Below are 11847 nucleotides of genomic sequence, written 5' to 3'. Positions count from 1 at the left end.
TTATGACCTGAGCTGAAATCAAGAGTCAGGTGCTTAATTGATTGAACCACCCAGGCACCCCAGCTTTCTAATATCTTCTCTACCAGACATCATATGGTTAATTTCTAGACTGTTTTATACTCACTTTTATTTAATTTACCTTTACTGCCACATAATTATAATCAAGAGGAAAAGATTTAGGAATTGCCTGTGTCCAGCTGAAAAAGGGATGAGCTCGGTTGTGCTGTGTAACAAAAATCTTCAAAGTTCCAGTGGCTTAAATAACAAAAGTTTATTCTCACTCATGCTCCTTGTCCATCATGGATCAGCGAGGGGTTCTGCTCGCTGTGATTGCTCAGGTCTCCATGATGTTGGAACCACCACCATCTTGCACATTTCTGGACTTAATACAAGAAGAAAGAGATGGTTCTGAGAGGTAGTGAATTAGAAATTAAATATTCCATCCTGTGACACATTTACTTATATTCACAACATATTGGGCAGAACTTATCACATGTTCCTATATAACCAAAAGGGAGGAAGAAGTATAATCCTCTTATGCCTGGAAGGGATTGGACTGGAACTGCATTAAGTACCATAGCATGAAGCTTGCCAGGCTGCCTTTGATCTTAGTTGAAGGTTATGGATCACAGATGGAGAGACAGAGAGGTTTGGCTTTATTCAGCAGCTGACTGGCATTTGACAATGTCTACCATGTAGCCAGTTAAATTCCACCAAACCTTGGACAGTCTAATTTGGACTCCAAGTACTTGGCACCATGCTAGCTCAGTTCCAAGAGTGGAGGCAGTATGACCTAAACCTGTGGCCTATGATAAACACAGGCTTTGGGGCCAGGGTCCCAGATTTGAATCCTCAAATCTATCATTTACAATCAAGGTCTTCTTTAGAGATTTATTTAAATCTCTGAACATTAGTTACTTCATCTTCAAAGTAAGGATGATTATGACAAAATAAACAGGCTCATTGTTTACCCCTTTCCCATCTGACTGAAATGTAAGCTCTCTGAGAACAGAGATTTTTGTCTATTTTTGTCACTGAATAATTTCTGAGTTCTTAAAACATTGCCTGATACATAGAAGGTACTTAATAAATCCACGTTGAATTAATACATGTATATATAGGATTTTTATTTTTATTAGCATCAAGTGAGTTCATGGATCTGAAATCTATTATATAGTGGTTGGTACATATTTAGGGATCAATAAATGGGAGATGTTTTTACAATTCTGGAGGGAAATTAGGAGATCAATTGAGGTCTTCAAATAATGGGGGAAATCTTTCCTAGGTGTGTTCAGAGCAGAATGTATTTCAAGGAAGACCCAATGACAGAGTAAACTGTGTGTGTGTGGGGGGTAGAAGTCTAATTTGATTTTAAACTAGAGAAATTTATTTCTATCCTAGAAAACATACCACACATATGGGACATTCTTATAACTGGCATTGTCTTATAACTGTCATAATTTTGTAACTTTTCTTGGGGTCAAGACAACCTGTCACAGAATTGCAGTCTGTGGGGTTGACATCTGTAGTGGTCAGGCTTCGTAATTCTTCCTGCAATCACCCATCCATTCATCCATCCATCCAATTCAATCAATATTTATTGAGTACCTACTTTATGTCAGGGAATGAAACTTTGCTCTAGAGTTTTCTCTTATTTTATTTTCTGTTAGGTTAACAGAGATTTTAACTTCAGTATTGCAAGTAATGATAATTAAAGATCTATAGTTCAGATCATGGCTGGACCTTTCTGGTAACCAAAGTGTCATGTCATATGAGTGTACAGTCTTGTCCACAGAATGGTGAGGTATTTGGAACAGTTTTCTAGGTAAACTAACATGAACCAGAGAGCCAGTAAACATTCTAGCAAAGATGAGATGATTATGGTGCCAGCCCTCTAGTTCCATCACCTCTAGAAGAAGAGCCTGACCTGATTAGCTCCACCACTGAACTTTCAGTGCTAAGTGTAGCTAAATGTCATTTCAAGAGTTTAAACTTGAGGAATTTTAGGAATGTATTTTTCCTTTTATTTTGATTATTTGTAGATGGTTTGGCACAAATACAAAAAAAAATTCTCTGCTGTATTTATTTATGATACGTCTCTGTTGGGAAACAATAATCTTTCTGCTTCTTAATCTAAATTGAACTGCAGTATACCAATAAAACAAGTCACAACATACAAAGTAAATTTTCTCTGTATAAATAATTAACTCTTCAAGATTTATTGGCCTTTCTCTATTTCCCCCTTTCTCTGAGTGGTGTAATCCAAATAAAATGTTGCATTTATTCTGATCTGATAAAATATTCATAAAAGAAACCACTACCTTTGAATTTGGATTAAGAAACTACGAAGAAAATATGATTATAAATGTTGACCTTTATCTAAGTACTACCTAAAGCTTATTAGCTGAAAACAGCCATCTGCAGGGAATCTCCTTTTACTTCACCTTTATTTTGCTCCTTGGTTCTTGTTAAAACTTTCACTGACTAAAACTACTACGTAATGATTTTGAGACAAACAAAAGTGAGTGATTAGTTTGTATTTCCATCATGCAGACACTAGGGTAAGTGAGCCAGGACTTGGCTGGAAAATATTCTTGAATGATCTGGTGGCTTTGAAAATAACAAGGACAATCAGGAAAAATCTGTCCCAGATGAGCAGATTTTGCTGATGTAGAAGTGAGATTTCGAATTGTGATTTTGATCTTTTATGGTTATTTGTTGCTCTTTGCCACATGGAGATAAAAGGTATCGTGTTAATTTGTAGGGTAAACTTGCCTCATGCCCCTTCGTTTTTCATGTGTCCCAGGACAGTACGTATACCTTGGTTTGGGCTCTTGTCTAAGTTAGAGGATTCTAGCAAGACTGAAGGGACTCTGGCACCCAATTACAATGAGATGGGTTCTATTGTGAACATTCTAAAAACCCAAAATTCATAATGATGATGTAATGTTCTTAAAAGAGGTAGATCTCTGATGCTCCTTTTACCCTCCAGAAAAGTTTTGAAATGGATTACCAAAAAAAGCAATCCCTTGATTGTTCTCTGGAGTATGTCAGTCCTGGGTGAACAAATAAATCTTTGTACTTTGGCTCGTTTTATGATAAGTTCCTCAGTTCCACAATGAAACCACCTTAGCCTCTGGGAGAAAGCCTCTCAGAGAAATCATGTCAGCTGGTTCAGGACTTCCCAAATACCAGTCTAAGGATCACCTCCATTTGGCGATAATATTTTAACTGGACGGTGTCACACATATGTTACAATGTAATTAAAATGATTTTTCTCAGAAGCTTGATATCTTATTTTGGGATCATGCCCTTCTAATGTTTTCAGGTAAAAATGTGCTTTCTTTTATAATTATGGAAAGAATAAAAGGTAGCAAAATAAAGGTTTTAACTATGTAGCTACTTAATTTTTGCTTCAAATAGGCCAATAAAATGTAAAAGTCTGGGAACCAGTGAACTGAACAACTTCAGATCTAGAAGGGGCCCATCAGTTCTAAGTGCAGTCAGACTCCAGTCTTCGAATTTCAGGGGTTGACTGTCTTGGTAAGGCTCCGTGTCCTCACCTGTCCTAGTCCAGCCCAGCCAAATGGGATTGGAGATGTTAGAACTCATTTTTAGTGTTTGTATGAAAGCGAGGTAAATTTGACTAGAACAGCAAGCCTGAAGAGGATCTGAGCCAACAGGAACTGACATGGCCCTTTCGAGCTGACCTGTCAGCACTTGACTGCCTTGTTGTGAGATAGACACATTTTAGTGTTAGCGTCAGGATTTTGAGTCATACTTATTTTCTGACCTGGATGAGGCCTTAAGTTTTGCAAAATAATTGTCCTTTCAATAGTAAATAGTGACTGAGTATCATTGGATGTTGTTTCATTCCACTTATGAAGTGATTGCACTTGGTGGCTATGCTCACTAAGCCCTGGAGGAAGAGGGGGAGCTCTGTGTATGTGTATATATTTCATATTTTTAATTATGTGTTTATTGAGGAAATGTTAGGTAATTTGGAAGCAAGTGAATAAGAAAATGCAGAGTTTACATTCTTATTCACCAGACATGGTAGCTGTTAACATCTTGTTACACACCCTTTTGGTCTTCTCTGTGCATGTATTTATTAACTTGGGATCATACTGTATATAACATTTTGTAATCTGATCTATTTTTGATATTTTATAATATACAATGAGTATTTCTTTGATCATTTATCAACCTTCAGCAACATGATTTTTCATGGCTGCATAATATTCTATTTTGTAATCCCATCTTGTTGCATATTTAGTTTTGATAAGCTTCCGGTATCTATTTTGATATATATGATATATATGTTTGATAAATAAATAAATAAATATATATATATATATTTAGGATGGCTTTCAAATATATAAATATACATTTAGGATGGCTTTCAAAAAGTAAAATTACTGGGTTAAAGAATATAAATATTTTTAAAATCTGAAGAAAGATTTGAACATTTTCTGAGATGGGACAATAAACTTCAAGTATCATTTTTGAGAACTATAAATCACAACCCAAATTAAATGTCTGGCAAGCAACATTCATATTTTCTGCTGAAAATCCTGAGAATTTGAGAAAGGGACAATGTAGAGAAATAAAGAGCTGAGCTGTAACATCAGTGTGACCGGTTAGGAATGTGGGAGAGCAGAGAATTATTAACTTGTTAGTCCCTGCAATGAGGTTGGAAAATGTGCATTTGGATGATCAGATTTGGCGGTAACATCTATATTTACAGGATTAAGAGCTGCCCCAGAATAAACAGTCCAACAAAGTGGACACAAGATGGTTTAGGTCTTGATTGTATAAACAAAGCTTATATATACTTAAGAAATTTCACTTTCTACCAGTTGAGTTTTTGTGTTTCGCACAAAATATAAACTACAGATTTGGTGGGGGGCGGTTGTTAACTCTGAGTTCAGTCGACTAAAGTTTTATTCAAGAGGTACCTGGAGATAAAATGCATGTCCGATATCAGGTTTCATGTAACTTATATCTTATTTTGTTTGTGACTTTAACCTGCAGTCTTCCACCTACACCTCAACTGGTGAAACATGATAAGAGTGCCATGCTGAGTAAGCATCTCTCTGCCATCCGCTGCTCGATCTGCAATCTGATCGCACCTCTGGCTTTGTGAGCTGTAGGCATGGCTTTCCATTAAATTACCACCCTGCTATACATCTGAGTTTGGACTGAATTTCATGTGTTTAAACTATTAAACCACTATTTATCAATCTCTAATGAGAAGTCATCAAGTAATTCAAACAGCAGTGCAAATACTTCTATGAAACTCTAGGTAGAGCCAAATTAAATAGAAGTACCTCTTTATGAACAAAAATTTGTGCAAGCATAGTTCAAAAATATTCCCTCCTTTTTTTTTCAGTGAATAAAGGCAGGTTAGCATGAGTTTATTTTAAATACCTTTAGTGGGGACATGTCTGAACTTCACCACTAAGTGTATAGCCTATTTGACCCTAGGAATACATAGCCATGTGCTTCTCTATCTCTCCATAACACCCCATGCATAGCACAATCCGTGCTCACCTTCTCGTTAGTTGTTTCCAGGTGTTCCTTTCCAATTAGGCTGTGGACCTGGTGAGATCTGGCTCTGAGTCTTAGTTATCTGTTTTCCAAGCTCCTGGTACAAATAGATATTTGAAACCTGCTTATTGAATGCATGCTGCATATGGAGATTGTTGCAAGCAATCTAAATGCACCTGAATTCCAGAAGCTTTCTGTGATTACTTATTTTCCTTTCATTTCTTATCTGTTTTTGAAAAGAGTAGGCCCAATACATGCTTTTAAGTTTCAATGACATATACTACAACTTGCAGGGCCGTGTCTTGGGATGAGGGAAGGATATACATATAATGAATAGTACCATTCATAAACACTTGAGACCCTTACACCCCTCTAGCCTCTTAAGATATAAAAGGTGGGAGGACTTCCCTTAACCCATGGAGAGTTGAAAATTGAAAAAAAGAAAAAAATTTATATATAGCATTTCTCAAATTGTGGTAAGAGATTCTGCTGTTTTGTTTTTTTTTTTTAAGATTTTTTAATTTATTTATGTGACAGAGAGACAGCCAGCGAGAGAGGGAACACAGCAGGGGAGTGGGAGAGGAAGAAGCAGGCTCCCAGCGGAGGAGCCCTATGTGGGACTCGATCCTGGAATGCCGGGATCACGCCCTGAGCCGAAGGCAGACGCTTAACGACTGCGCTACCCAGGCTCCCCAAGAGATTCTGCTGTTTTATCTAATAGCCACAACAGCTCCATCATGTCTTCCAAGATTGCCTAGACACAAAGAGAAAGACCTGGTGATGTCCAACTCTTAACTACCTTGTTTCAGAAGTGATACATGTCACAGTCACTCATAGTTCAGTGGCCGGAAGTAGTCACATGGCTCAGTCAGACCACAAGGGAGAATAAAAAGTCTTTCCTTGTGCCAAAGAAGGATAAGTCCTGGAATTGGTGAACATTAATGACTTTAAGACTAAAACTGAAAAAAAAATTAATAAATTTAAAATTTTAATAATAAAAGTGCTAAGTATGTATGTAAAAATTCAAGCGGTATAAAAGAGTATAAAATGATTAACAAATCCTTCCCCCAAACCAGATAACCCGAATGTAGCCACTTTTAAGTTTTTGTGCATCATTTTAGAAATTTTCTATTTCATTTACATATATAATTTATAAATCACACTGTAGATGATACCAAAATAGAATCAGCGATGTTTTTGTGGAATATTCCTTATTTAAATGGTTTATTATGGGCATCTTTCCTTATGATTATATGTGGATCTATTTTATTATTTTTTATGACCTCTAACTACAGGGCTTTCCAATTGTGAAGATAAAATTGTATAGACAGAGTGCTGGTCTAATGGTGATAATAATGATGAGGAGGAGGAGTTGGAGGAGGAGAAGGAAGATGGTGAAATTTGATACTAGCCAAGTGTTCTTACAATGAGCCAAGCTCAGGGCTAAGCACTATACAGGCAGTATCGCTTTTAATCCTCACAACTTTAGGAAGTATGAGGTAGGTACTATTCTTATTACCATTTCACAGATGGAGAAACTGAGGCAGAGTGAAGTTCAGAAACTTGCATGAAAATCACATAGCAAGGAAGTGACAGAATCACTTGACTCAATTCTTTCTGGATATGGGGCTTGTGCTCGTAACCACTGGGATATATTGCCTCTCCAGGGTATAAGACTTGAAATTTTGATGTATATTTTAAAATTAGTTCCTAAAATTTTAACACCATATTCAAGTCCTAGCAATAATAAAGAGTGTCCATTTCCCCACACTTTCATCAACCCTGAGCTGGTTTTAGCTTTGCCATCCTGACATGTGAAAAATTCTCATGTTAAATACTGTGTTGGTTTGTAAGGACTTCCAGAGCAATGCATTGGAACATGAAAAGAAGCAGGAAAGATGCTAGACACTTCTGGGAAATGATACTTGTTTTGCAAGAATCTCTTGCGTTCATACTGTCTGAGAGGAAGGATTTGACAAGATGATTAATTTGTCTTTTCTCTTACCTAATTGTACATTTGCTACTCATCTGAAGCAGAGTTCCTTTCTAAAGTCAGCATGAACCCAAACCTCAAACATTCGCACTTACATTTTTGTTTGGGGGATTTAGAGCAAGAAATGAGAAGAAACATTTCCCTGGTTTCTAAAGTGTGTAAATGACGAGAATGGATATTCAAGGTTATGGATTGCCGTGTGCTATGTCCTGAAAGTCACATAACAGAGGTGTCTGCATGTTCTTTAGTTCTGTGTGTGTGTGTGTGTGTGTGTGTGTGTGTGTATAATGGAGGGAGGCTCTAGAGAATAGGACTGTGACAAGGGCCCATCTTAGCCAGATCTAAGGGCAGCACTGTATACAATTATTTAGCTAGCATCTACTATGTGCCAGATCCTATGCTAAGCACTAGAAATACAGTGAAAACCAAAGAGGTACGGTTTCTATCCTCATAGAGTGTATAGTTTCTAAGAGAGACCAAAAATATCATCTGGGTTAGGGGACAAACTAAAGTATATGATAGGATAAGAACGTATGACTAGTCATGAATGTCTTCCACGAAGAACAGATGTTTGAGTTAAGATCTTAATAATGAGGAGCATTAAAAATTTTTCTTTCAGAAAGAATTGCATTCGCTACCTTTAGGAGATCTGGCTGAAGACAGGTCAGATAGTGTGAGGAACCTTATTGTCCAGCAAGAGACAGTGATGTCTGCGGTTCAGGTGTTGGTGGTAGAGATGGAGAGGAGACACAAACAAGAAATGTTTAGTAGAGAAAATCAGTAGGACTTGTTGATGGCGTGGATTTAGATGGTAAGGGAGAGATCAGTATCAAAGATGATGCCATGTTCCTGGCTTGCATACTTGGTGGTGTCTTTCTTAGGTATGGGAGTCACTGAGATAAGACTGAATTTGGGGCAGTGCTTTATGAGTTTGGTTTTGGAAAGATTGAACTCTTAGTGCTTTTGAAGTATTATTAAGACAGAAATCTTATCTTTCTCATTCACTGATGTAGCCCCAATACCTAAAGTTGTATCTTGCATTTTGATAGGTACTAAATTTTTTGGGGGGGAGGTAATTTCATCAAGACCTATCTTTTTGATTATTTAAGTTACTCTACCTTTCTTAATAGTGTTCTAACATTTTATTCATGTAGGTTTTACATAATTCTTAATTTTTTAGTAATGTTTCATTTGTTTTGTTGCTGTAAGAGCAAACCCTACGCCCCTACCATGATATTCTCTAATGGGTTATTTTTTTCTATAAAGGAATGTTATTTACTTTTTAAATTAATGCAACCAGCCACTTTACTTAATTCTCAGATTTTTCTAATAGGTTTTCAATCAATTCTCTAGGTACTTTTAGTAATAGATTTCATTATTAGAAAGTAGAGACAATTTTGCTTCCTTATTACTTCTTATTAAAAATACTTTAAACCTATATATTCTCATTTAATTCTTCTCATGACCTAAGTTTAGAAATTCTGATGAACTCCTTTTCCTAGTTAAGCCAGTATATAACTTCATAGTAGAACGAAGTTATTTTTCAGTTTGTTAATGGATTTGTCTTAAAAAACAAAAAAACAAAAACCAAGTTTCAAAACATTGTTTCCTTCAAAATTTATAATGTTGACACCTCATTAGGAAAAATCAAACATAAATGATGAGACTGTGGATCCTGTAAATGAAGTCAATGCCTAGAGACTCATTCATTCATTCACAAGTTATTTACTAATACCTGGTATATACGAGGGAAAATTCTATGTTCTGGGGATACAGCAGTTAAATATAAAGGTGTAAAGCCCTGCCATGATAGAACTTATATTCGAGTGGAGATAACAGGCAAAAACTGCAGCAAATAAAGAAAATATATGTTTTGTTAGGTAGTGAAAATTGCTAAGGATAAAAATAGAGTAGTAGAGGAAATTATAAGGTGTTAGGGAGGGATGGGGAAGTTTGAGATAGGATGTCTAGGGCAGGCCTCACTGAAAACATTCAGTTTAGACAAGAAGAAAATGAGGGGCAATTAATCTGGCCATCTGAGATGTCCTTCCAGGCAAAGGGGCACATTTAGTGCGATGGTGGGACAGTGTCTGATCTGTTCTAGGAGGAGTGCTGTGGCTAGTGTGCCTGGAGCGGAGAGGTGAGGGGGAAATCAGGGAGTTCAGAGAGGTAACGGGTATGGGTGGTGGGGTAGAGGAAGATCACAGGGCCTTATAGGCCATACCAAGGACTTTGACTTTAGCTTTTGATATTACTCAAAGAATAGGTGAGTGCAGGTTGAAGGAATGACAAGATGCAGCTTATGCCTGAAGAGGGTCACTCAATCTGCTGTTCAGACTGGACTCTGGGTGGAGGGAGACGTGTTAAGACTCATTTCAGCAATCCGATCGAGATAATGGTAGCTTGGGTCAAGTTCATTGTAGTGGAGGTGATGAGAAGTGGCTGGATTATGGGACATATTTTGAAGGTAGAATCAATAGAATTTCCTAATTAATTAAATATGGGCTATGAGGGACGGGGTGAAGTTAATGATGCAAAGATTTTGGTTTGAACAATTTAGGATGGAATTGCCCTTAATCGAAGTGGATAGATAGTGAGAGAAGTAGTATTTTTATTTGAGGCTTGGATTTTAGGGAACTCTGGAGTACTATTGAGAAGTAGAATTTTAAGGACAGTTAAAGGGGTCTTACAGGGCTGTACCACTTCATTCTTTCCTTAGTTCTGACCCATAAGGTCCAACCTTGGCACTCCACTGATAAATATATGGTATTCAGACAGTGTCAGAAAGTGAGGAGAGAGAAATGGGAACATTTCAAAATGGGCGGGGGAAAGGAAAGGGAGCCTGGCTACCTGCTTCTATGTTAAGACAATTAACTATAGGGGCGCCTGGGTGGCTCGGTCGTTAAGCATCTGCCTTCGGTTCAGGGCATGATCCCAGGGTCCTGGGATCGAGCCCCACGTCAGGCTCCTCCGCTGGGAGCCCGCTTCTTCCTTTCCCACTCCTCCTGCTTGTGTTCCCTCTCTCGCTGGCTGTCTCTCTCTCTGTCAAATAAATAAGTAAAATCTTAAAAAAAAAAAAAAGTTTATTAAAAAAAAAAAAAGAATGAACTACCTTTGCTTACCATGCAGGGTTTGTTACTGAATTACACAATGCATTATTATAGGGGTGCCTGAGTGGCTCGGTCAGTTGAGTGTCTGACTCTTCGTCATGATCTTGTGGTTGGGGGATTGAGCCCTGCATTGGGCTCCACACTGAGCACAGAGCCTGCTTGACAATTCTCTCTCCCTCTGCCCCTTCCCTTGTGTACCCTCTCTCCTTCTCTCTAAAGTAAATAAATAAAGTCTTTTTAAAAAAGAATGCATTATTATATATTGATATCTTCTTTATGAAGACCAAGACTTATCTGCCATTTTATTTATTTAACGAATACTTACCAAGCCTCTTGTCTGTGCCAATTTCTGTGCCGGGAGTTGCGGATACGGTGCAGTATAAGATTTGGTCATTTCCCTGAAGCAGCTTACAACCTGGAGGGCAGATATACAAAAATAATGAGAAATATTAGTACAGAAAGATGGTGCCAAGCTATGAGACTAGAGAATAGACAATGCTGAATTGCCAGGTAAGCAAGGCAGTGTATTTCTTTTTTGCTACTTAATTCTGGGATTCCATTTTATGAGTATTCTTATTTTCCTGTATGAATCAGGGGTTTAAGCACCAAGAGATTGCAGGGTACTGTATCATAAGACTCTTTGTTGCCTGAGCTGAATTTCCTTCAGGACTTGCAAAATCTTGGGTCATGGGATTCCAACTTAAGATTTAAAAAAAAAAAAAGTCCAAAGTTTCTGTTCCTTGTTTGCAATTCTCCTAAACACGATTATCTAACTTCTTCTCCAAGTGCCGTGACAAAGCAAAGTTTTTTCAATAGAGGTACCTATGTGCAAATGGAATGTGTTGTTCGTGGTCTCTGCAACCAGGTGCTTGAGAAGAAGCAAGACCAAAGTTCAGAAGTGAACAGTCGAAGGAGAATTCTTATTGACAATGGAGAGTTGAAGATACCTATGTACATTATACTTTTATTGTTCATCCCTTTGAAATGAGTGTAGGAGCACCATTCATTCCATGGAGTGTGTACTTCTTTCTCATAGAAATTTGCTTTGCTGTTTTTGGTGTGGACCAGTGAGTCAGTGACGTTAGGTAGACTTCACTGTTGGTTGTTGTAGGATAGTTATAACCCTCACATTTCCTGTAGCAAGATACTACTTAAAAGATACAATCGAGCTTTCTACCTTTAAATTTGTGCAGG

General features: G+C 37.5%; 1 long non-coding RNA gene across 1 annotated transcript; it reads right to left on the bottom strand.

Annotated features, from left to right (window-relative positions):
• Positions 1-256: 256 nt before the first annotated feature.
• LOC103667697 lies at positions 257-11587 on the bottom strand. Its single transcript, XR_569829.2, has 3 exons — positions 10979-11587; positions 5554-5647; positions 257-382 (listed from the first exon to the last, which is right to left on the bottom strand). It is a non-coding gene; the product is annotated as an uncharacterized LOC103667697 (long non-coding RNA).
• Between the last annotated feature and the right edge of the window lie 260 nt (positions 11588-11847).

The sequence above is a fragment of the Ursus maritimus genome, unplaced genomic scaffold, assembly GCF_017311325.1.
Source record: "Ursus maritimus isolate PB19 unplaced genomic scaffold, ASM1731132v1 scaffold_1, whole genome shotgun sequence".
In the NCBI taxonomy this organism is placed as follows: domain Eukaryota; kingdom Metazoa; phylum Chordata; class Mammalia; order Carnivora; family Ursidae; genus Ursus; species Ursus maritimus.
This window is presented reverse-complemented; position numbering and strand designations above follow the sequence as displayed.